This window comes from Erpetoichthys calabaricus, chromosome 12 (assembly GCF_900747795.2).
Source record: "Erpetoichthys calabaricus chromosome 12, fErpCal1.3, whole genome shotgun sequence".
Lineage (NCBI taxonomy): Eukaryota > Metazoa > Chordata > Cladistia > Polypteriformes > Polypteridae > Erpetoichthys > Erpetoichthys calabaricus.
The window spans coordinates 48,493,622-48,515,563 of record NC_041405.2 but is presented as its reverse complement, the minus strand read 5'-3'; the positions used below and the strand labels follow the sequence as shown (position 1 = coordinate 48,515,563).

Here is a 21,942-nt window from a genome sequence, read left to right as displayed (position 1 = left end):
AGCAAAAGAAGATCAAGCGGTGACTTGATTGAAGTGGGGCGACATGGTGCAGCCCTGCTGCCTCATAGTACAGAGACAGTTCATGTACCAGTCTTCCTTGCTTGGAGTTTGCATGTTCTCCCTTTGTCTCCATGGGTTTCCTCCAGGTGCTGTTTTCCTCCCACTGTCCAGAGACATGCCGGTCAAATGGCAACACTAAATTGGCCCTAGTGCATGTTTGGTATGTGGGAGTGTGTTCGTATTCACCCTGCGATAGACTGGAGCCGTGTCCAGGGTTTGTTCCTGCCTTGTATCCTGTGCTAGCTGGGATAAAGTCCTGGATTAAGCAAGTTACAAAATGACATTGAAGTGCTTAAAAGTTTAGCACAGTGAATCAAGACGAGTTCAACAAGAACACAGGGACACGGCTGGAAACTTGTTAAGGGTAAATGTTGCATAAACATTAGGAATAGGGATGCCAGACATCTGGCCACCTCATGGCCTCTGCTAGACTATTCTGTTATTCTATCTATCTATTAGTGTGCTAGACAGTAGGACTCTAGGCACCTTCAAAACTTAACTCGATCTTATTTTGGAGGAATTAAATGTATAGGATGCAGAGCTCTGTTGGGCTGAATGGTCTGTTATCCTCAACATTTTTGTAATGTTCTTATTAACATAGATACATACCCTCACACATAAGACTGAACCTCTAAAGACTTTTTTCCTGGGATATCCTCTTGCAGGCCTGTGAGTGCCTCTGTAAATGTCTGCTGTTAGTACAGATTTCAGTCTGTCATCTGATTTGCCTCATCTAATTAATTTTGTCCAGAGAACAGCTAAGGGTACAAATTCAGTAACCCCTCCTTGATAGAAGATTAGTTTATCAAAGGTTTTGATGAAATCTGTACAATGATTTATACTGCTTCCACACAACTCCAAAAAATTGAGTTCAAGTCCTAGACCATTCACCACCTCAGGTGAAACTGCACACTCGCCAGATCTGCATGAGTTTCTTCTCACATCCCAAAAATGTGCATGCTAATTGCAGAGCATGAAAGTATTCAGCAATGGACTTGACTTGTGTTTGACACTGCTAAGATTGGCAATAGGCTATGACAACCTTGTCATAAAAAAGAAGAAAATTCATGCAGTACTAGTCACTCAACCTAGCACCCTCAACATAGGTGAACTACAATATCTACAATAATGTCAAATCAAGATCTGAATAAGTTACTGTAATTAATAGAACTAGCTAACTCATTCCATGTATTTGCATTTCTCAGCATGAAAAAATACTTTTAAACAATTGTAAGTTAATCAAAAGCTATGTAGAAATGGTCATATTTGGGCAATTCAGACTTGTTAATTAAAAGGATCCCAACGAGGGAGGAAATCAATGTTGAATATGCATATTCAGCATAGGAAGCATCCCAACTAAGGATGACTAAGATGTATCAAATATTGTGCTGCCAGACATACATATTAGTGGTATTTGTTTTCTGCACAGAATTAGTACTCAATTCTGACATCATATGTTACATAAGCCAGCACAACACTACATTAGATGTCAAACCCATCAGCACAAAATGAGCTCAGGTTTGCAGGACAGAGTAGTGCATAGAATGCAATAACATTAAACAATCAATTTCTTTTCATGATCCACTTATTTTAATTCTGAGTTGAGGAGTTGCAGCCTATCCTCAGAATGCTAGGCACAATGTAAGCACCAAATAAAAACTGTACTTGAACACCCACCCACACTCATTCATACCCAGTCAATTAAGAGTCATCCCTGAAATGTTGCAAAGGGCAAGAAACTAAGCATGAAGCATGATGCTTTGTTGAAAAAGAGCACATATCAGAGGGCAGTAACTGAAAACATTCTGGACCACGCAACAGAGATAAAGTGCATTTGGCACTTCAGTCTTTAAGTTAAAGTTTATTTTATTGCATTCTTATTATCATCTTGCTTTGAAATATATTAATATTTTGCACTTCATAACTCATAAGTCACTTCCTCCACAGTGACCCTGAACACATGCACTTCACAGGGTAGTATGCTGAGCCCTCTTCTCTACATCTTGTTCACCTATGACTGCATGCCCAAACACAGCTCCAACTGCATCATTAAATTTGCTAATAATACTACAATCATAGGCCCGATCACCAACAATTTTGAAATTCCTTACAGAGAAGAAGTCTACCTGCTGACTTAGTAGTGTCAGGACAGCAATCTCACTCTTCATGTCAGCAAAACCAAGGAGCTGCTCACACACTTCTGAAAACAGACCACACTTTAATTGAAGGAGAGAAAACTGAAGGGCTTTGACTGGTTGTGCAGGAATAGTTGGCATTCGCAGTAGCATGATGATTAAAACACTTGGAGAGTAGAATTATCAAGACTTTAATATGAAGTTATACACATACATGTGTGGTATTCTTTGTTTGATGTACAACATTCATAAGGAGCTCTGTAACAATTTGAACTGCTTAAGGGGAAAACTAATACTTTAAACCGACACTGAGAACGTTTTTTTCTCTTTTCTTTCCTGCTACCCAGAATGCTCCACTCCACTGAAGGCAGCATCTAAGTCCGTCTTCCTGACAATTAACTCCGCCTTTCAGACATCCATCTGCATTGAAGGAGATGCTGTTGAGAGGGTGAGCAACTTTCAGATTTATTGGAGTGTCAATCACTGATGGATGAAAATGGTTACAACAAATTTTGCTTATTGTTAAGACACCTTTACTTTCTCAGACATCTAAGGGAAACTTGGATTTCTTCATCTGTTCTCACTAACCTATACTGACAGACAATGCAGTCTGTGTTTTGTATGTCATCTGATTGGCTTAAGATTGTAAAGCCTTGCAGAAGGTAGTGAAGGTGGCTTCGAATATTACCAGCCAAACTACCATATCAACCTATGCACTATACTTTTGTACTACATAAGGGTCTGGATCTTGCTCCTTATGTTACATTTGAAATTATTACTTGAACAGGGGGACAAGTGCAGCAACCAAAAGAAAGATCATCCTCTCCTTCCTTGATTTCAGTGCATGAGTGGAGATGTGGATCTTGACCTCATCTTACAAAATTATATCCATTGGAAAGGTTGGGTTGATTTTGCCTTCATCTCACCAAAATACAGTAATCCCTCCTCCATCGCGGGGGTTGCGTTCCAGAGCCACCCGCGAAGTAGGAAAATCCGCGAAGTAGAAACCATATGTTTATATGGTTATTTTTAGAATGTCATGCTTGGGTCACAGATTTGCGCAGAAACACAGGAGGTTGTAGAGAGACAGGAACGTTATTCAAACACTGCAAACAAACATTTGTCTCTTTTTCAAAAGTTTAAACTGTGCTCCATGACAAGACAGAGATGACAGTTCTGTCTCACAATTAAAAGAATGCAAACATATCTTCCTTTTCAAAGGAGTGCAAAGCAAGCAGTCAAAAAAAAAATCAATACGGCTTTTAAGTATGCGAAGCACCGCCGGTACAAAGCTGTTGAAGGCGGCAGCTCACACCCCCTCTGTCAGGAGCAGGAAGAGAGAGAGATAGCGAGAGACAGATAAAAAAAATCAATACGTGCCCTTTGAGCTTTTAAGTATGCGAAGCTCCGTGCAGCCTGTCCTTCAGGAAGCAGCTGCACACAGCCCCCCTGCTCACACCCCCCTACGTCAGCGCAAGAGAGAGAGAGAGAGAGACAAAGTAAGTTGGATAGCTTTTCAGCCATCTGCCAATAGCGTCCCTTGTATGAAATCAACTGGGCAAACCAACTGAGGAAGCATGTACCAGAAATTAAAAGACCTATTGTCCGCAGAAACCCGCGAAGCAGCGAAAAATCCGCGATATATATTTAAATATGCTTACATATAAAATCCGCGATGGAGTGAAGCCGCGAAAGGCGAAGCGCGATATAGCGAGGGATCACTGTAGATCTGTTCTTTCAATTTTATATCTACAGTGGAATGACAGACCATCTTCACATTTTCCTCAAATGCCCTCCTGTATGTCTGTACTTGATTCCCTGAATGTTTGCTATTATTACAGATTTCAGTCTTTTATCAGATTATTTTATTATCATTCCACTTATCTTGAGTGCCACAGATGCACACACTGAGCTGGCAAGCTTATTTTCTGCCATGTCTTCCAACACTTCCTGGAGAATTTGCAGATGGTCCCAGACTAGCTGAGACATTTAATATACAGTGATCCCTCACTATATCGCGCTTCGCCTTTCGCGGCTTCACTCCATCGCGGATTTTATATGTAAGCATATTTAAATATATATCGCGGATTTTTTGCTGGTTCGCGGATTTCTGCGGACAATGGGTCTTTTAATTTCTGGTACATGCTTCCTCAGTTGGTTTGCCCAGTTGATTTCATACAAGAGACGCTATTGGCAGATGGCTGAGAAGCTAGATTGCTTACTTTTCTCTCTCTCTCTTGCGCTGACTATCTGTGATCCTGACGTATGGGGATTGAGCAGGGGGGCTGTTCGCACACCTAGACGATACGGACGCTCGTCTAAAAATGCTGAAAGATTATCTTCACGTTGCTATCTTTTGTGCAGCTGCTTCCTGAAACGACATGCTGCACAGTGCTTCGCATACTTAAAAGCTCGAAGGGCACGTATTGATTTTTGACTGAAAAACACACTCTCTCTCTCTCTCTCTCTCCCTGCTCCTGACGGAGGGGGTGTGAGCTGCCGCCTTCAACAGCTTTGTGCCGCGGTGCTTCGCATACTTAAAACCCAAACAGCCCTATTGATTTGTTTGCTAGAGATTGTTTTCTCTATCTATGTGACATTCTGTGCTCCTGACACGCACTCCTTTGAAGAGGAAGATATGTTTGCATTCTTTTAATTGTGAGACAGAACTGTCATCTCTGTCTTGTCATGGAGCACAGTTTAAACTTTTGAAAAAGAGACAAATGTTTGTTTGCAGTGTTTGAATAACGTTCCTGTCTCTCTACAACCTCCTGTGTTTCTGCGCAAATCTGTGACCCAAGCATGACAATATAAAAATAACCATATAAACATATGGTTTCTACTTCGCGGATTTTCTTATTTTGCGGGTGGCTCTGGAATGCAACCCCCGCGATGGAGGAGGGATTACTGTATTACTTAAAGCTTGTCCTGAATCCCCCGTTGGGTATCCTCACATCAGTCCATACTTTGTACAACGACCATAGAAGGCACCAAAGAGGCATTCTAATTACGTCATCAAAGCATTTCAACATTCATAAAACTGCTGCTGCTCCGGCACTAACTCATTGGTCAATCTCACAATCACCTATTCCCTCACTTGTGAGCAAGACCCTGAGGTAATTGAAATCTTCCACTTGTGGTAGCTACTCTCACTTTACCCAAAGACAACAAGCAACTCTTTTCTCGAGGTGCAGATTCTCATTGCAACCACAATACATCAAGCTGAAAATCATCCATGTGCATGCAGATGCTTTGATCTGATCTGGTAAATCAAAGTAATTTTGTAAAGTAGTAGCAATGAATTTAAAACAGTAATTTCTCCTTGATGGTATACTACATAACCAAATTTTTGAAAAAACTGGACATTCAGCAGTGACTACCACTGCTTCCTCATAACTCCAAAAGTCAGGGTTTAGTTCCTGGCTCATTCATAATCTACAGTGAATTTGCACATTATCTTCATGTCTACATTGGTTTCTCACAACATCCCTAAAACATTAATCCCTTGCTCATTCAATTTAAATGCCCAATTAGAGAAAAATGAAGATTCTTACTTGCATGTCTACCAAAGACTAGTGACAACAGTATAATACTATCAAACAATGAGCACAGACATACACTTTGAATACAACATCAGACAATAGGTAGACATAAGAACACAGAACAGGTCTAGCTTTTGAGTAGCCTTATGGCCAGTCCCTGGACCTAGTGGTGCCAGTGGTAATGGTCCTGAGCTGTTTGGCAAAACACAAAAGATAGAACAGTGACAGCAGGATGGCTAAGGTGTCGAATGATACTGTTCATCTTCCTAAGCAGTACGTGTTACATTTATTCTCAACACAATGGAGTTGTGTACCAGTAGTATTCTGTGCCACCCAGAAAACACTGTGCCTGCAGTTTTAACAACACTCACAGAATTTCAAAAGATATCTGGTCTTAGAATTAATCTGAATAAAAGTATACTCTTTCCAGTGAATTCAGTATTCTGTGCCACCTTCACCAGCCGCCAGACAGCTTTTTGGTCCAGAGCTGAGCTGGTGCAATACAAACATCTAATACAATCAGCAATGACAGACTCCACTGTGGATCTATTAAAGTTGGTGAATGTAACAACAGGCATATGGATGAGTGGGGGACTGGGGCAGAGCCAGCCTGAATTCTCGCTGATAGAAGTGTGCCATTGCAGTTTAAAAGCTGTCATGGAGTGGACAGAGGTCTCTCTTTAGTTCTTCTTTGTAATCTGAAGGCCTCAGGTTTGTAGCCAGCACTGAGCACTGCAAGAGTACAGAGCAAAATGATCAGCAGAAACAAATTTATGCCATGACTGGGACTCTTTCAGAAAGGGGACAAAAGTGGAAAGCTGAAAGAATTTGAAACTGCATATGATGGTACTGCATGCAAAGTAAGAAGCCTTTGTGGTAAAAGCCCTGGAGGAGTTCTCCTGTATGACTCAGCCGTCTAAGATTGTATTTGCTGACCTGGATGCCCATGTTTACATCCCAGCAATGCCAGGATAGCCTATGGAAGCAGTAGTGACACACTGAATGTATTCCTGAGCACAGACAGTGAGTAAAGATAGAGATATTCTGACACTCCTCAGATGTCTGAAAAAGCAGTGACACTGGTGAGCTTCTTGACAATAGGCAGGATGTGTTTATTCATTTAGGGTCATCTGTGATGGTGATTTCAAAATATGCTATAAAGGCCCAGAACATAGCCTTTATTTATTACTCAATTCTTGATATGACAGGTCATTCACACATACAGGGGACACTTTCTCCTTTATACAGGGCTCTAGTTGCTATGGAAAGAAAAAAAAACTTTGATCGGCTCCCCAGTTTGTGTGTGGGCAGTTGATTTTTAAAGATAATACACAAGAAACTACCAAAATAAACAATAATGAAATTAATTATTGAACATTTCACTAATGTCTTTAATGTTATTTTTGAGTGCATTTAATTAAATTCTGACTACTAAAAACAGATTTCACACAGTTTAAATTTTAATGCAAATTGATTTTTGGCTCTAGAACGCACACAAAAAAGTACTTTCACTATGTGTGAAACACTCCATTCAAGTCAAACAAGTTCTCAGGTGTTTCAGATGTTTAAGATCGCTGCCAGGAGCATAGCTAACATCAGAGACACAAGAGGTGATGAGTTATTTATCACCGCAAAACTGAACTGCAACATGCATTGTGGTACTTGCCAGCAAGGATATGGATTACTTCTAACTAACCAAATCAGGTGATACAAAAGAGTTCGAGTAGCTATTGGAGTATTTGTGACTGTTTTGGAGATCTCAAGTGTTTGGTTAAATGAGTAATTATCCATTATAGGTTCATCCATTTTCTAACTTGTTTATCCATTTTGAGCATGTGGAGAACACATGTTGCATGGCTGAAATCCGACTTATTTTGGCAGTCCAGGGCACACTCTTTCATACCTGATCAGTCTAATATCACCATTACACCTAAGAGTTGTGAGATTAAATCTGGTGTACCTGGAGTGAAAATCCATGTAAATTCGAACAGTTAAACAAGAATCTGCAGAAAACTGAATTGTAAACAGGAGTTCATCTTGCTCAGCACTGCCATAGATGTGTTTGTTAGGCTAAAAGGCCACATATACAGTAAGTGAATATTTGCAGGCGCATGAGTTTGCCCTAAGATGGCTTGGCATCCCATCTAGGACTGATTTCTATCTTGGATCCAATGCTCTTTGTATATGCTCAGGATTCCTGCAACCCTGTCTTGGAATGGTAGGTTCAGAAAATGGTGAATGGATAGAAGTGTAAATTGAAAGTAAACAGATCATAATAAAACACCAATATTGATATTTCAACTGAGTTCTTAATTACAGAGTCATTTCTTTTGTTAACATTTTGTGTGAGTTTACTCAAAAATAAATATCTACAGATATATATATATATATATATATATATATATATATATATATATACTGTATATATATATATATATATATATATATATATATATATAAATATCTACATATATATATATATATCTACATATATATATATATATATATATATATATATATACATATATATATATATATAATATATATATATATATATATATATATATATATATATATATATCTATCTACATATATATATATATATATATATATATATATATATATATATATATATATATATATATATATATATATATATATATATTTATGTTTGAATTGCAATCTAATTATTTGGGTGGTTACCTACCAAGTAACGCTTGTGGTTAGTCGGCCAGTTGGCAAACATCCGCCACATCCTCTCAGTTGCGAGAAGCAGTTCATGGATATGTTATACTGTATCTACCAAATAATACGAAGAGTACATGACACATGTTTCACTCTTATTGAGGCTTGTCACAGGGATCAAACTTCGGACATCAGGCAAAGCGTCTGATGTTGCGCCATAGCAGCTGGTTTGCTTATTTGACAGGGTGAAGATCGCAGCATTACATTCTTCAGTCTGAATTGCATTCTGATGAATTGGGTGGTTACCTACTAGGTAATGCTTGTGGTTGGTCAGCCTGGCAGCAAACATCAGCCTTGTCCTCTCAGTTGCGAGAAGCAGATCAAAGGATTTGTTTTATACACATATATATATATATATATATATATATATATATATATATATATATATATATATATATATATATATATATATATATATATAATGTATATATATATGATGTAAAGGACTGTGTGGACAGATGGGCATCCCAGTCAGGTTGGTTAACAGTGTCTTTCCCGGTCAGGAGATCATTGGAGTGAAAGAACAAAGGGAGACTGCCTCACAAGGACAAGTATTCCTCCAACACGCTGGGTGGCCGCATGCCCCTGATATGTCTCCCAGCTGGACTCCTGAGGGCCTGCATAGGAATTGTAGTTGTGGTGGGAAGCCCTGTTGAGGCCCGCTATTGGGAGCAAACAGGGACAGGTCCCCTGTCAGGGAGAGGTTCCACCTAGCCCAGAAGTGCTTCCAGGGTACAATCTTGTTGCACTGGAAGTACACCTGGGTCCAGGTTAAAAAAGAAGAGCTTCACCTTCCCCAGGTGAATCAACGCTAGGAGAGGAGTCAAGCAAAGCTAACCTGGGAGGCATGGAGGAGTTAACGAGAAGAAATGAAAAAGAAAAGAATCTCTGTTAAGTTTATGGAAGGGGAATACGTCATTAAAGAAGCTTTGTAATTGAGTAATTTGTTTCATAAGGCTTTATTTTAACCAGGGATTGCAGCTGTTAGCAGTTGTGTCAAGGGTTAGGGGTGCCCCCCTAGTGGCCACAACATGGCTTTTCACATTTACCTGGAGGGTTAGGAGGACTGTTTATCCTCTTTTTAAAGAAGAAGAGTCCTTTTACCTTAACTGGCTCCTCAGCACTTCTCTATGACCACTTCCTCACTATTGTGTTCTCATTAATTTTATGTCCAGTGCACCTACAGAGTATACAGAAGTCTGAAAACACAATGGCTTAGTAGTTTAGTACTGCTGCCTGACAGCCCAATAGTGCTAAGTTTGAATTCTGTGGCCAGGCCCAGTCTGTGTCAGGTTTGCATTTTCTTCCTGTGTCTACAACATTCCAAAGACATGCATGTATATGGTTAACTGGAAGCTGTAAATTGGCCTTGTATTCATGAGTGTGGGTGTGTAAGTTAAGTTAAGTTACCCCTTCCAAGATTGACTTATGCCTTATTCCCAGTACTGACTGGGTGGACATAGCCTCTTTATGATCATGTACTGTGTAAATGGGTAAAAAAGTAGATGGATGAATATTTTGTAATGGTGTGAACAACATACATAGTTAACTGTGAGTTTTGTGGCCCATACTTTAAGACTTTTGAAAAAAAATATTTTACAAACTTAAGGGACAACAAAGGTCAGATGAATAATCAGAAAGCTGAAGTTGTGAATATTTACTATTACGCAATTAATGACCTGCAGGATTGCAAAATTACTATGCAATAGCATATAAATGGAAATGCCCATTTAGCAAAAGCCAGCATAATCATTTCACACTGTGCATGCTGCATGATACATCTGAAATGAGTGTACAAACCTCTTAAGAAGTAAGTCCTGGAGTTCACCAAACATGATAACTGGACCAAAGAGTTTCTGAGGCTTCACACTCTAGTTGCAGGTGTTTCACATTTAAGATCTTTTATTTATCTAACAGCAGCACCAATCACCCTTCAGAAATCAGCACACACGTAGGAACAGAACTGGCCAAAAAGTCACTGGTAAAACTATGAAGGGTACACCCAAGTTGCTGGAGAAAGCAAATGTCAGTTTGAAAATTATGGTTAAGCTGCACAGTTATGACCTACAATTACTGTTCATCCATCGACCTTCTATATCCAGTTTTTCAGGGTCAGGACTGAAAGCTTATCCAGGCAGCAGCACATTTAGAGATTAATCCTGGATGACCACCCATTGCTGAACATACTAACAAGCTTTAGGTCAGCCTGGAATTTTCAGCCAATCTGCGTGCAGAGGGTCACTAAATCAAACATGGAGAAAATATCCAGTCTTAGCATAACTTAGCATAAAAGTCATTCCAGCAGGAAAATGAAGTAGAGCGTAAGTGCTTTAAGTCAGAAATGCTGCTCATTTCACACTAGTCTGCCTTCATCTTCAACCAGGGAATACAGGAAGAAATGACGACAAACTTTCCTCAGTATGTGTCATGTTCCATTCTTGGACACAATAAACTGGCTCTGCTATATTTTTCCTAAGCTTCTGTAAAGTTTTATCATTCCCTTGGGGATAAATATCTATCTATCTATCTATCTAGGGGATATCTATCTATCTATCTATCTATCTATCTATCTATCTATCTATCTATCTATCTATCTATCTATCTATCTATCTATCTATCTATCTATCTATCTATCTATCTATCTATCTATCTATCTAAAACCATTTCCAAGCACTTGTATATTTAACTGCAGAAATGGTTTCTGATTCACGTAAAATGAAAACTGTACCTGCTTGTGCTCCTATAGCAGCAATGCATATTTCTGGAAAATTCTCAAAGATGGAGCTGATCATGAATCATCAAAAGTATCACTGCAAAAGATTTTGGGGGTAGCCCCAGCAGCCTAGAGAAAAAGTAGGAGTATGAATCCAAATGATGTGCAAAAGATAACTGTCTTAATTGCAAGTCAAAACACATGAGGGATGAATCAAAAAAGTAACTCAAAATGTGAATGTAAACAAAGATAGAAATACTGCCCTTTCAATGAGGTTGGACATTGTCACACATGTGCATCTGGGGATCATCTGCCTGGCTCCTCTAAGGTAAAAGATACCACTCAAGGACAAGAGGGGGCGCTGTTGCTAAGTGTGTTATCTCTTTAACTCGCAACTCCAAGAAGCCACCCAGTGAGTGCACCTAACCCTGCCATTGCCTCCCAACAGACAGAAGAACAGAGTGATGCATCTTGAACTCCTTCCTGATGGAGTATTTTTTTTTTTTGGTTTGTTTACAGCCATCATTTACATTATGCCATGTTACGTTTGTTTTCTGTTTTCCTTAAGCGGGGTTTTGCCCTTTTGGTGCTCCAATACTCAACTGTGGATCCTTGTGTTTTATCCTCTAGGTCACAATGCCTTTTCACATTCTTAAACACCATGCCTGTTCTCTTTCACAGATTCTATTATTTTCTGGCCACCCCTTCCTGCACACCAGTTAAGCCAAACACATCTCCTCACTTAAGAAACATTAAAACACTAGGCTGGGAGTTGTCTTTAAACCCGATCTGGGGTTTTGTTCACAACTACACCCAGAATCACTTCTGGATCAATCGCTTACAAAGTCTCCTGTTATCCTTCAGCCACGAGCAGCTTCAAGATGCCCGCTCCCTTCATTGTGTATCAGGATCCAGGTTTTACTAGGTGGCACATTATAATCGCCACCTTCTGACTTCTCACCAAACTGTCATGGCTATTCACTTCCCTTGGAAGGCTTCCATCAGACACAGCAGATTCCCTTCATTATGTACTCAGCAAGCTTTTTGGCAGACTACTCTATTACACAGTTTACTTCCAATGCACCTACAGAACACACAGAAGGCCTCTTGTCTACCAACACTGACATACAGAGGTGCTCTGCTCCACATCTGTCTCATGCCATTTCTATACCATCTTTGCTCCCAATCCATCCTCTAGAATATATTGTCCAAAAATGTCTTTTAAACAGATGGATTACATTGCATAAAAAGAGCATTGGCAGTTCACAGGATTCACTTTTGGTCACTTAGTAAGCCAATGGTGGGGCGGACATGTTTGCCTTAAGATTCATGGTCCAGTGCTTTAACCATTCCAGACTGGAATTAGGCACTGTGATCCAGAGACTAGGACCCTGGATTTTAGCCCACGTTTGCCAAATTAATCTCTGTGCTGGACTCAATGGAAGACTTGAACTCATATGTCCTGCCTGTGCTACATTTGTAAAAATGTCTGTGAAAAGTCAAGCAAAATGACACCTTTTATTGGCTAACTAAAAAGATTACAATATGCAAGCTTTTGAGGCAACTCAGGCCCCTTCTTCAGGCACGATGTAATTTGATTACATCGTGACTGAAGAAGGGGCCTGAGTTGCCTTGAACGCTTGCATATTGTAATCTTTTTAGTTAGCCAATAAAAGGTGTCATTTTGCTTGACTTTTCACTACATTCATAATGGCTAACACGGTACAACACCCTAGTACTATAAAAATATCTGTAAACTATTGTAACGTATCCTGAACTTGTTAGTTGCCTTGAGTAAAACAGTCTGCCAAATAACCAATAATAAAGATAATTCTGTCTAATGCTTTAGATGTGTTGGCAGTAAAAACGGGCCATGGAATCAGTGAACACAATAGAGCTTCTCGCAAAAGATAAAACCTGACTGAACTCAATGAGGCACCACAATGGCTGTGCAGGTAAGAAACAGTAGCTAGTGTTGCTGAATCATACTGTGTCAGCACCTTAAATAATACAAGTGGCATATTATGCACAGCTTAATTGGCTTTGAAGATCAAATCCAAGAAAAGTAAAAAGGGGAAAAAACACAGGATGCTTTCATCTTGTACTTCCTATTTTACAGTAATTCTTTAAATTGAAAAAACGTGTTAGTCTCACAAAATGAAAAATAAAGCTCTATAGCTAGCATTCAACACATAGAAAGGTGAACCATTCTGTAATTCCAGATTTTCAGTATATACCTAAATGATCAGAAATTCAAATGTTTATTTAGTGGGTCAGATTTTTTGCCATAGTAAACAAATTTATTACCCATTCACAACTTACTTAATCAAGTTTATGGCTGCAGTGAGCTGGAGCCCATTTAGAGTGTATTAGGTGTCATTTCATTACAGTGTGGCAAAATGCATTTGGTGTGCATGAGTTTTTTTAAATCAGTGCGCTCAGGCTCCAAGTGGGTGTAGGTGCACATGGTGTGCTGATGAGAGAATTGGCAAAGCAGATACATGCGGTTCGGTTGATTTCCTAATTAATGCTTTGCTGTTCATAATTAAGGCACCTGTGCCTGCTGAAGTATATAAGGAGCCTGAGTAAGAGAGAAGACAAGCAAGAACAAGAGAAGGAAGGAGGGAGGGAAGGAAGGAAGGAAGGAAGGAAGGAAGGAAGGAGGGAGAGAGAGAGAGAGAGAGAGAGAGAGAGAGAGAGAGGCAAGATCATGGCTGAGCTGGTGCAATAGCAAGGAAGCAGGCAGCTGGGAATGTTGCCCCAAGCTGAGCAGTGGCACTTCGGTTGCTCCTTGGGCACTTAGCACCATGCCAAGTGGGCTCTCACTGAAGGCTGAGAGAAATAAGCAGGGCTTGTGGAGTCCTCACGGATGCCAAAGGATGGCGGCGAGGACACAAGTGAGATAAAAAGGGTTGACTTCGCCTATTGGAGGACTTCCTCTTTTGCTGAGGAGACCAAAAACGGCAAGCAGAAAAGACATCAGTTTTAGATGGATGCACCAAGATTCAAGACTGGATTTTAAAGATACATATCCTGGCTAGGGTGGCACGGTGGCGCAGTGGGTAGCGCTGCTGCCTCGCAGTTGGGAGACCTGGGGACCTGGGTTCGCTTCCCGGGTCCTCCCTGCGTGGAGTTTGCATGTTCTCCCCGTGTCTGCATGGGTTTCCTCCCACAGTCCAAAGACATGCTGGTTAGGTGGATTGGCGATTCTAAATTGGCCCTAGTGTGTGCTTGGTGTGTTGGTGTGTGTCCTGCGGTGGGTTGGCACCCTGCCTGGGATTGGTTCCTGCCTTGTGCCCTGTGTTGGCTGGGACTGGCTCCAGCAGACCCCCGTGACCCTGTGTTCGGATTCAGCGGGTTGGAGAATGGATGGATGGATATCCTGGCTATGTTTCAAACTGAGGATTTTAACTGTTGGATTATTTATTAACTGATTTTAACACTGTTTTTATCCAGAAATATTTGTTTATTTATTTAAAGACTTGCACTGTATGTTATTGTTTTGAACAGTTTGCTTGAAATAAAAGCACTATGCACTTTACACTAGCCCTTGTCTGTCATGTGTCCTCAGTGCCCAGTCCATTCTTGGTTTCATGACTATCGATGTTCTGGGTTCAAGGAAGAGTATGCCAGCTGTGGGACAACTGGGCATCACATTCAGGGCATATACACATACATACTCACACTCATTCACACTGGGCAGTTTAGGGTCATTAATCTATCTAACTTATATGCTCATGGGGTGTGAAAGAAAACCCCGAGAATCCATAGAAAACACCACATAGATACAGGTAGAACATGCAAACTTCACTAAGACGATAACTGGACCAGGATATGGCCACCCCGTCCCCTGGAGGTAACAGTACTAACAACTGTACCAATGTGCTTCATACCAAATTGCAATACTTCAAGTCATTAGCTCACTGTTTCCATTTTAGGAAATGTTCCTACACCAGCACACCAAAAAATATGACAGGCAACAACATTGTAAATCCTGTAACAGTTTTGTCTGCCACTCAGTCTTTCCATTGAAAACTTAAACTGCAGCAAGTTACTCGGACATCAGAAAAGACTAAACTTGGAACTGCAATCCAGTGAGGCACTGGACTATAAGAATCAATCAAGACAATGTCACCGCACATTATTTAATAGATAGTGAACCTCTTTATTCCACAAAAGTACCACTCGATTGTCATTGAAGGGAAGGAAGTTAAATGGGGCACTCAACAAATCACGGCTGACACCTTTATCCAAAGCAGCTTACAATATTTAAGAGATACAACTGGTAACATTTCATTTTTGTTTTTCCATTATCAACACAGGTGGGTGAAGTGACTTGCTGCTTGTCAGGCAGTGTCAATAGTGGGATCTGAACCCAAAACCTCAGAGTTTGAAGTACAAACCCTTAAGCACTATGCCACACTGCCTGCATAAAAGATAGTAGGTAGCAGGTAACCAGTATAAAAGGCAGGAGGTAAATTCCCAAAACCTCTAGAGCAGGGGTCTCCAACTCTGATCCTAAGAGTGCTACAGCAACCTGCAGCTTTTCACCCTGGCCCAGGGGTCCTCAATCACGGTCCTGGAGGGCCGCAGTGGCTGCAGGTTTTTGCTCCAACCCAAATGCTTAATCAGAAGCACTTATTGCTCAATTAACACTTCTGTTTCATTTTCGTTGCCTCACTCATTAAGATTTTGAACCCTTATTGCTTATTTTAGTCTTAAACAGCTGTATTCTTGGTTTTTTAATTGCTCCTAATTAGCAATAACATGCAAATAACAAAATAGACCAGCATTTCTCAATTTAGCTTGTTACCATTTACACCTGTGTCTATTTATCATGCACTATTTGGTTTAATTAAATAAATGGAAGGAAAGTGAAGATAAAAAAGTGAAGGACTGAGAATTACTCCTCTGTTTCCAAATCATTTGGATGATATCCTTAGAAAGGGGAAGAAAATCTAAGATATGAGAATTACCTGACATAGCAGAGTTAAAGCACTAACAAGCCAAGAAATTAAATTATTGGCAAGAATTGCTTTCTAATTAAGTAACTGGGTTAGAACAAAAACCTGCAACCACTGCAGCCCTCCACGACTGTGACTGAGGACCCCTGCCCTAGCCCTTTTCTTAATTAGTGACCAGTTTTGCTGTTAATGAACTTATTTTTCCCTAATATTAACTGATGTGTTATTTAAGATACAGACACCCTTAATTATTTCTTTTTTTATTAATTAGCTGCCAAACAATAATGAGATACAAAATGAGCCAACACATGACAAGCTAACCTGTGTCCATCATACAATATCTGAAAAGAAAGAAAGGTACTCAGGTGCACAAAACATTTTGACGGTGCTCTTAGAAAAAAGAAAATCAGCAGTTTTGAAAATGTCTGATGTGGAAGAGCGCCAACAAGCCATGGAATGAAATAAATACTTTAATTAACAACAAGAATCAACTTCTAATTAAGAAACTGGTTGGAGTGAAATTGGATGGCATTTGAGGCCCTGACTTAATTTTTCAGCTGGTGGCTCACTTAATATTTCATTTCTTTTTTGGTGCCACTTAAGAAAAAAATGAAGCAATTGAGAGGACTGAATCTTTAAAACAAGGCAATTAAAATGAAGGGAAAAGAAGTCATTTAAGACTATAAATTAGTCATTGATTAAGAAAAGGGTTAGAATGAAAACCTCTGCAGTGGGTTGGCACCCTGCCCAGGATTGGTTCCTGCCTTGTGCCCTGTGTTGGCTGGGATTGGCTCCAGCAGACCCCCGTGACCCTGTGTTCGGATTCAGCGGGTTGGAAAATGGATGGATGGATAAAAACCTGCAGCCACAGTAGCACTCCAAGACTGAGTTGGAGACCTCTTCGTTCCCATGTTCAGTCCAGGAGGGTCACAGTGGCTTTAAGTTTTTGTTCAAACCCTATTTTTTAATTAGAAGACAGTTATTGCTGGTGAAGTACTTCATGTTCAAGGGACATTTTTGGGCTTTATTAAAGTTTTCACCTCTTAATGGCCTCTTTTAGTCATTATAAGTTCTATTCACTGTTTTTGATGGCATCATCATTTCCTAATCAGCTGCTAGTTAACAATGAGATGCAAATGACAAAGAAGTAAGCAGCTCACCATCTAACCTGCTCTCATTTACACTTGTGCATGTTCATCATGAAGTACCTGTTTAAATAAAAAATTTGGAAACAAATAAAAGAGAAAAAGTGAAGGGCAGAGAATGATCTGCTCTTGGACACAAGTCATCTGGATGAAATTCTCAGAAAGGAAAGATCTACAATATAAGAATAATCTGCTGTGTGAGAATGAAGACACTAAGAAGCCATAAAATTAGACAACAACCTCCGTGATCAGCAAGGATCAACTGCTAATTAAGTGATTAGGTTGGAACAAAACCAAATGCTGCCCTCTCTAGCAGTGAACTTTGGGAACCCCTGTTTTAGAATTAGCCACTCTGTGGTAGCAAGTCCCATTATACTTCAGCCATGGCAGTCTTTGTTATCTGTGCCAGTTACTTATCCTAATGTCATGGCCATATAGAACCCTGTCACTGTGACACAGTGCACCCTATTGGCGTCAGGCCTGGTTCTGGTTTCTAAACTGGTTTGGTACAAATTAGCCCGGATGTGCATACGAGTATATGCTAAAACTGAACTTACACCACATCAAGGCTTGGAATCCTCCGTGTAACACACACCTCTGGCTCTGACAGCAGTTGAAGTTGCAATACTGCAAATGACTTTAGAAAACAGAGGAAAGAACTGGCAGGTTTTAACAAATCACATTGATTTAGTGTATGCTAATGAGTCATGTTATCTTAAAATTCACACACACACCCCACTCGAAGCTGCTTTCAGCCTCTGGTCCTCTTTAAATGTTTACCCACTAAATGTTTACTAAGCCTGAAGTGAAGCATAACTACCTCTAAGTAGAATTTAGCTCCATCACCTTAATCTCTTGGCCACACCAGAAAGTACAATCTTCAAAAGGCTTTAGAGGCAGCACTAGTGCTACATTAAAAGAAGCCATAAGGCATATCTGGAATATGCACACATCCAAGAACAAACATACAAGAAATTTAAACTCCTTATGCCTCTTTTCTCATGCCCTGCTCGCCTGAGCACAACCAGCATTTCAAATCACTTCACGTGCTGCCACACACCTGCACTCCGGCGTGTTGAACGGCAGGATGTGACATTTCTCCCACAACTGTGATTAGTGTCACATTAGTGTTAAGCATCAAATAGTAAGTCTTATTATTTTTGTTTTGTAAATGTAACAGCCCCCATCTGTCTAACCCAAAAACAGTAAGCGCGGGAGGTGTTAGTGGAAAAAAAAGAACTTTGTGCTTCAAAGAATTGCTCATACCCGAATATAAAACATCTTACTACTACTGATAAACAAACCCACTTAGGCTTATTCTGGGGGAGGAGGAGGAAGTCGAAGCCTTGCAGGGATGTGCACAGCAGACACACACACACACACACACACACAAAACTGTGCCTTTGGCAAACAGCTACACATACACACACACACAACATTCCCTTCCCAATGACAGGATGCCTGAGAGAGGCTCAAGCGTGTGACGTGTGTTGCCAGGCAACCATGCTCTGTCATCCACAAACAGCTTTTGAGTGGAGTCACGACTAACGGGCAGCACAGGGATGAACTGCTCAAAAACACCATCTACAAGACTTGTTATTTACTTAGGGGGCTGGGGTGGGGGCTTGTGCGCTGTATGGTTGACAAGTGGAAGTAAGCAAGGAATGGGCACAGCAGATCCCCCAAAACACCGGCTTGTCTTGAGGGGCACAAGACTCATTTTTTGCTTGCGTCTTTTTTTTTTTTGCTCTAGTAAAGGACTCATCCATTTTTTATCACTTTTATCTGTCTATCCTCTGAATGTGTCATGTGTCTCAGTAGCTTGCCATGTTTTATGCAAACAGGCATAAATATGACTAACAGCACTTTCTACTGCCCCAAGACTGTCCTCTGAACTTATCATTTTCCTCCACCTTTTATACAGTCACATTTTATTCTGTAAGTGCCTTGAGCATGGGAAAGGCGCTATATAAATAAAATGTATTATTATTATTATTAATCAAAAATTGTCAGTGCATTGTCAATACATTGAACTCAGAGCCCATTTATTGTAGACATTATACGCCTGGAAGGCAAACCACTTGGGAATGGTGGCCTAATTTTCTGGTGGTGTGAATAACTCCTGTGAGACAGGTAAAAGACTCGGTGGACTTTGCTGCCAATCAGAAGACATAAGGTAAGGTAGACTGGACATTTTTGTAAAAGAGGATGACACACCTCATAAAATTTTGGCTTAAAATTTAGACAAAATCAGCAGCAAATGATTAACCTCACATTGAGGGAAAATTGGTCCACTGTTTAATCTAACTCAGTGCAAATGTCTTCATACCTTTAATGGCACTAGTGAGGAATAGGGTGATAAACTGCATTTTGGTTTATACCTTACATAAGAACATAAGAAATTTTACAAACGAAAGGAGACCATCCAGACCATCAAATTAATTTATTTAGCTACATAATAGGCAAGCTGTCCCAGTATGTCATCTAGTTTCTTAAAGGTTGTCAGGACATCTGTTTCAACTATATGTCTTGGTAGTTTGTTCCAGAATCCCACTATCCTTTGTATAAATAAGTACTTCCTGGCTTCAATCCTAAAAGCACTTCCTCTTAATTTACATGGTTGTCCTTGAGTAGAGCTCTGACGGCTGGATCTGCTTTATCAGTGCCTTTGAGAAGTTTGAAGACCTGGATTCGGTCCCCACACAGTCGGCCCCAACTCAAGACTAAGCAGGTTTAATTCTCTAAATCTGTTAGAGTAGGACATGTCCTTAAGTCCTGGGATACACTTGGCTGCCCTCCTCTGCACAGCTTTAAGTGCTGCTATGTCTTTATTGTAGCATGGTGACTAGAACTGCACACAATATTCCAGATGACATCTCACTGGTGCATTATATAGTCTGAACAAACAGCCTCTTGATTTATTTTCAAAATCTTTTACAATATAGCCTAATATTTGCCTTTTTAACTGCTTCTGTGCATTACTTAAGATGATGAAAATGTTGTGTCAACATAACCACTAGAGAACACACACATCTCCATTTATCATGACCCAAAAGTTATACTTTGCTGCTGGGCCTTTTTCTGGCATTAGTAAGCAAATTGACTCCTTGGGGCCCAATGGCCAGTAGGGTGTGGGCCCAACCTACCTAGAAAAGAAAGGTGAAGCAGAGTGGGGCCATAAAATAGACTACTTAATGCTCCAAAATACTACACTGCTATACTGTCACAAAATCTTCTCCGGCGTGTGTACAAATGAGCATGGAAAATAAGATGTTTAGCAAATGCGATGAGCCCACTCCATTCAAGGTGATTTCATTAGCTACAGCTAAGTTGTCCCAACATCTCATACAGAAACTTTTTAAAACTTGTCAAGAGGTAGCATACGCCTTTTAAGGGCATTTTTTTAAATACTAAGCAACACAACTTATGTGGCTTATTTCTCAACTGTCTTTCAATAGATGCCCCCTACTTAGAGTAATCTTGAAACCGCTGAACAGTCAATAGGGTCCTCTTTCTCATTAAGAGACCGCTGTAATTCTTCTTAACTAAACCCAGGCCTCACTGTGACCTCCCACCCTCAATAGTTTCCATAACCCATGCCTACTAACTTTAGAGGGCCAGATTTATCCAGTCAGTCTCTAAAATGCTTGGCGTGGTGACAACAGAATCAACAGTTCTCAGAGGCTATTCAGAAGCTGGCACCATTATCTTACAGTTTCATTAATGACAGCAGAATCCATAGGGAAAGAGAAATTTTATAGAGGCACTAGTAGTGGATGTTCTTTATCATGTTCTGATATAATTTGATCAGCCCTCAAAATGCTTCCAAAATGTGTTTCCAATGCAGCTTTCACCATCATGAGAGTACAGATAATAAGACAAATAAGGGTGATTTCAATTTCTGGTCCTGTCACCATCTGTGGTCCCTGTGTATATGTGAGGGAGCTCTCCAACTACTCTTCTTTCCTTCCATATCTCAAATATGTTCAGGCTAGAATCAGTGGTGCCCCCCCCCCCCCTTGTATATGTGGGCATGTTCTCCATCTACTCCCAAACCCCCCCCCCCCCCCCAGTCTCAAAGGTGTGCAGGATAAAATCAATGGTGAGTTTAAATGGTCTCTGTATGATGTAATGTGTATGGGAGGACAAGTCTGCCTTGCAAGAAACTGGAAACCTGTCCAGGGTCAGTTCTCACCTTGCCCTTTGAGACTTCAGCTTCTCACTGCCATGAAACAGAACAAGTGATCTCAGAAAATAAAAAGACAGATAGATAATATAAGTAATATATTTCAATCTATCTATGTAATGGGCACTGGAGAAAGCAAACAAAAGATGGGTCAAAGTGATAAGTCAAACCGAGGTCAAATGAGAAGGACAAGATGAATACTAATAAAACCCAAAAAGTGACCCATAAATTGTAGTCATCAAAATAGAACAGAATTAGTTGCTAAAATTAATCACACACCCAAGAAATTTAAACTAACTTTGTTATGGTATTATCCACAAACTTGGATGACATGGATATTGAACTTCTGGCTGTCACATTAAACATTTTTATGGATGTTGTCACACATGTGCATATAGGGGACAGTTTAAGGGCTTGGATAATTGTAATCTTCCTCCAGAAAGCCAGAGGGA

General features: G+C 40.2%; 1 protein-coding gene across 1 annotated transcript in view; it reads right to left on the bottom strand.

Annotated features, from left to right (window-relative positions):
• The window catches only part of zc3h12b (zinc finger CCCH-type containing 12B), a 72,814-nt gene that overhangs the window by 24,561 nt on the left and 26,311 nt on the right, over positions 1–21,942 (bottom strand). The gene's annotated exons all lie outside the window — the stretch shown is intronic.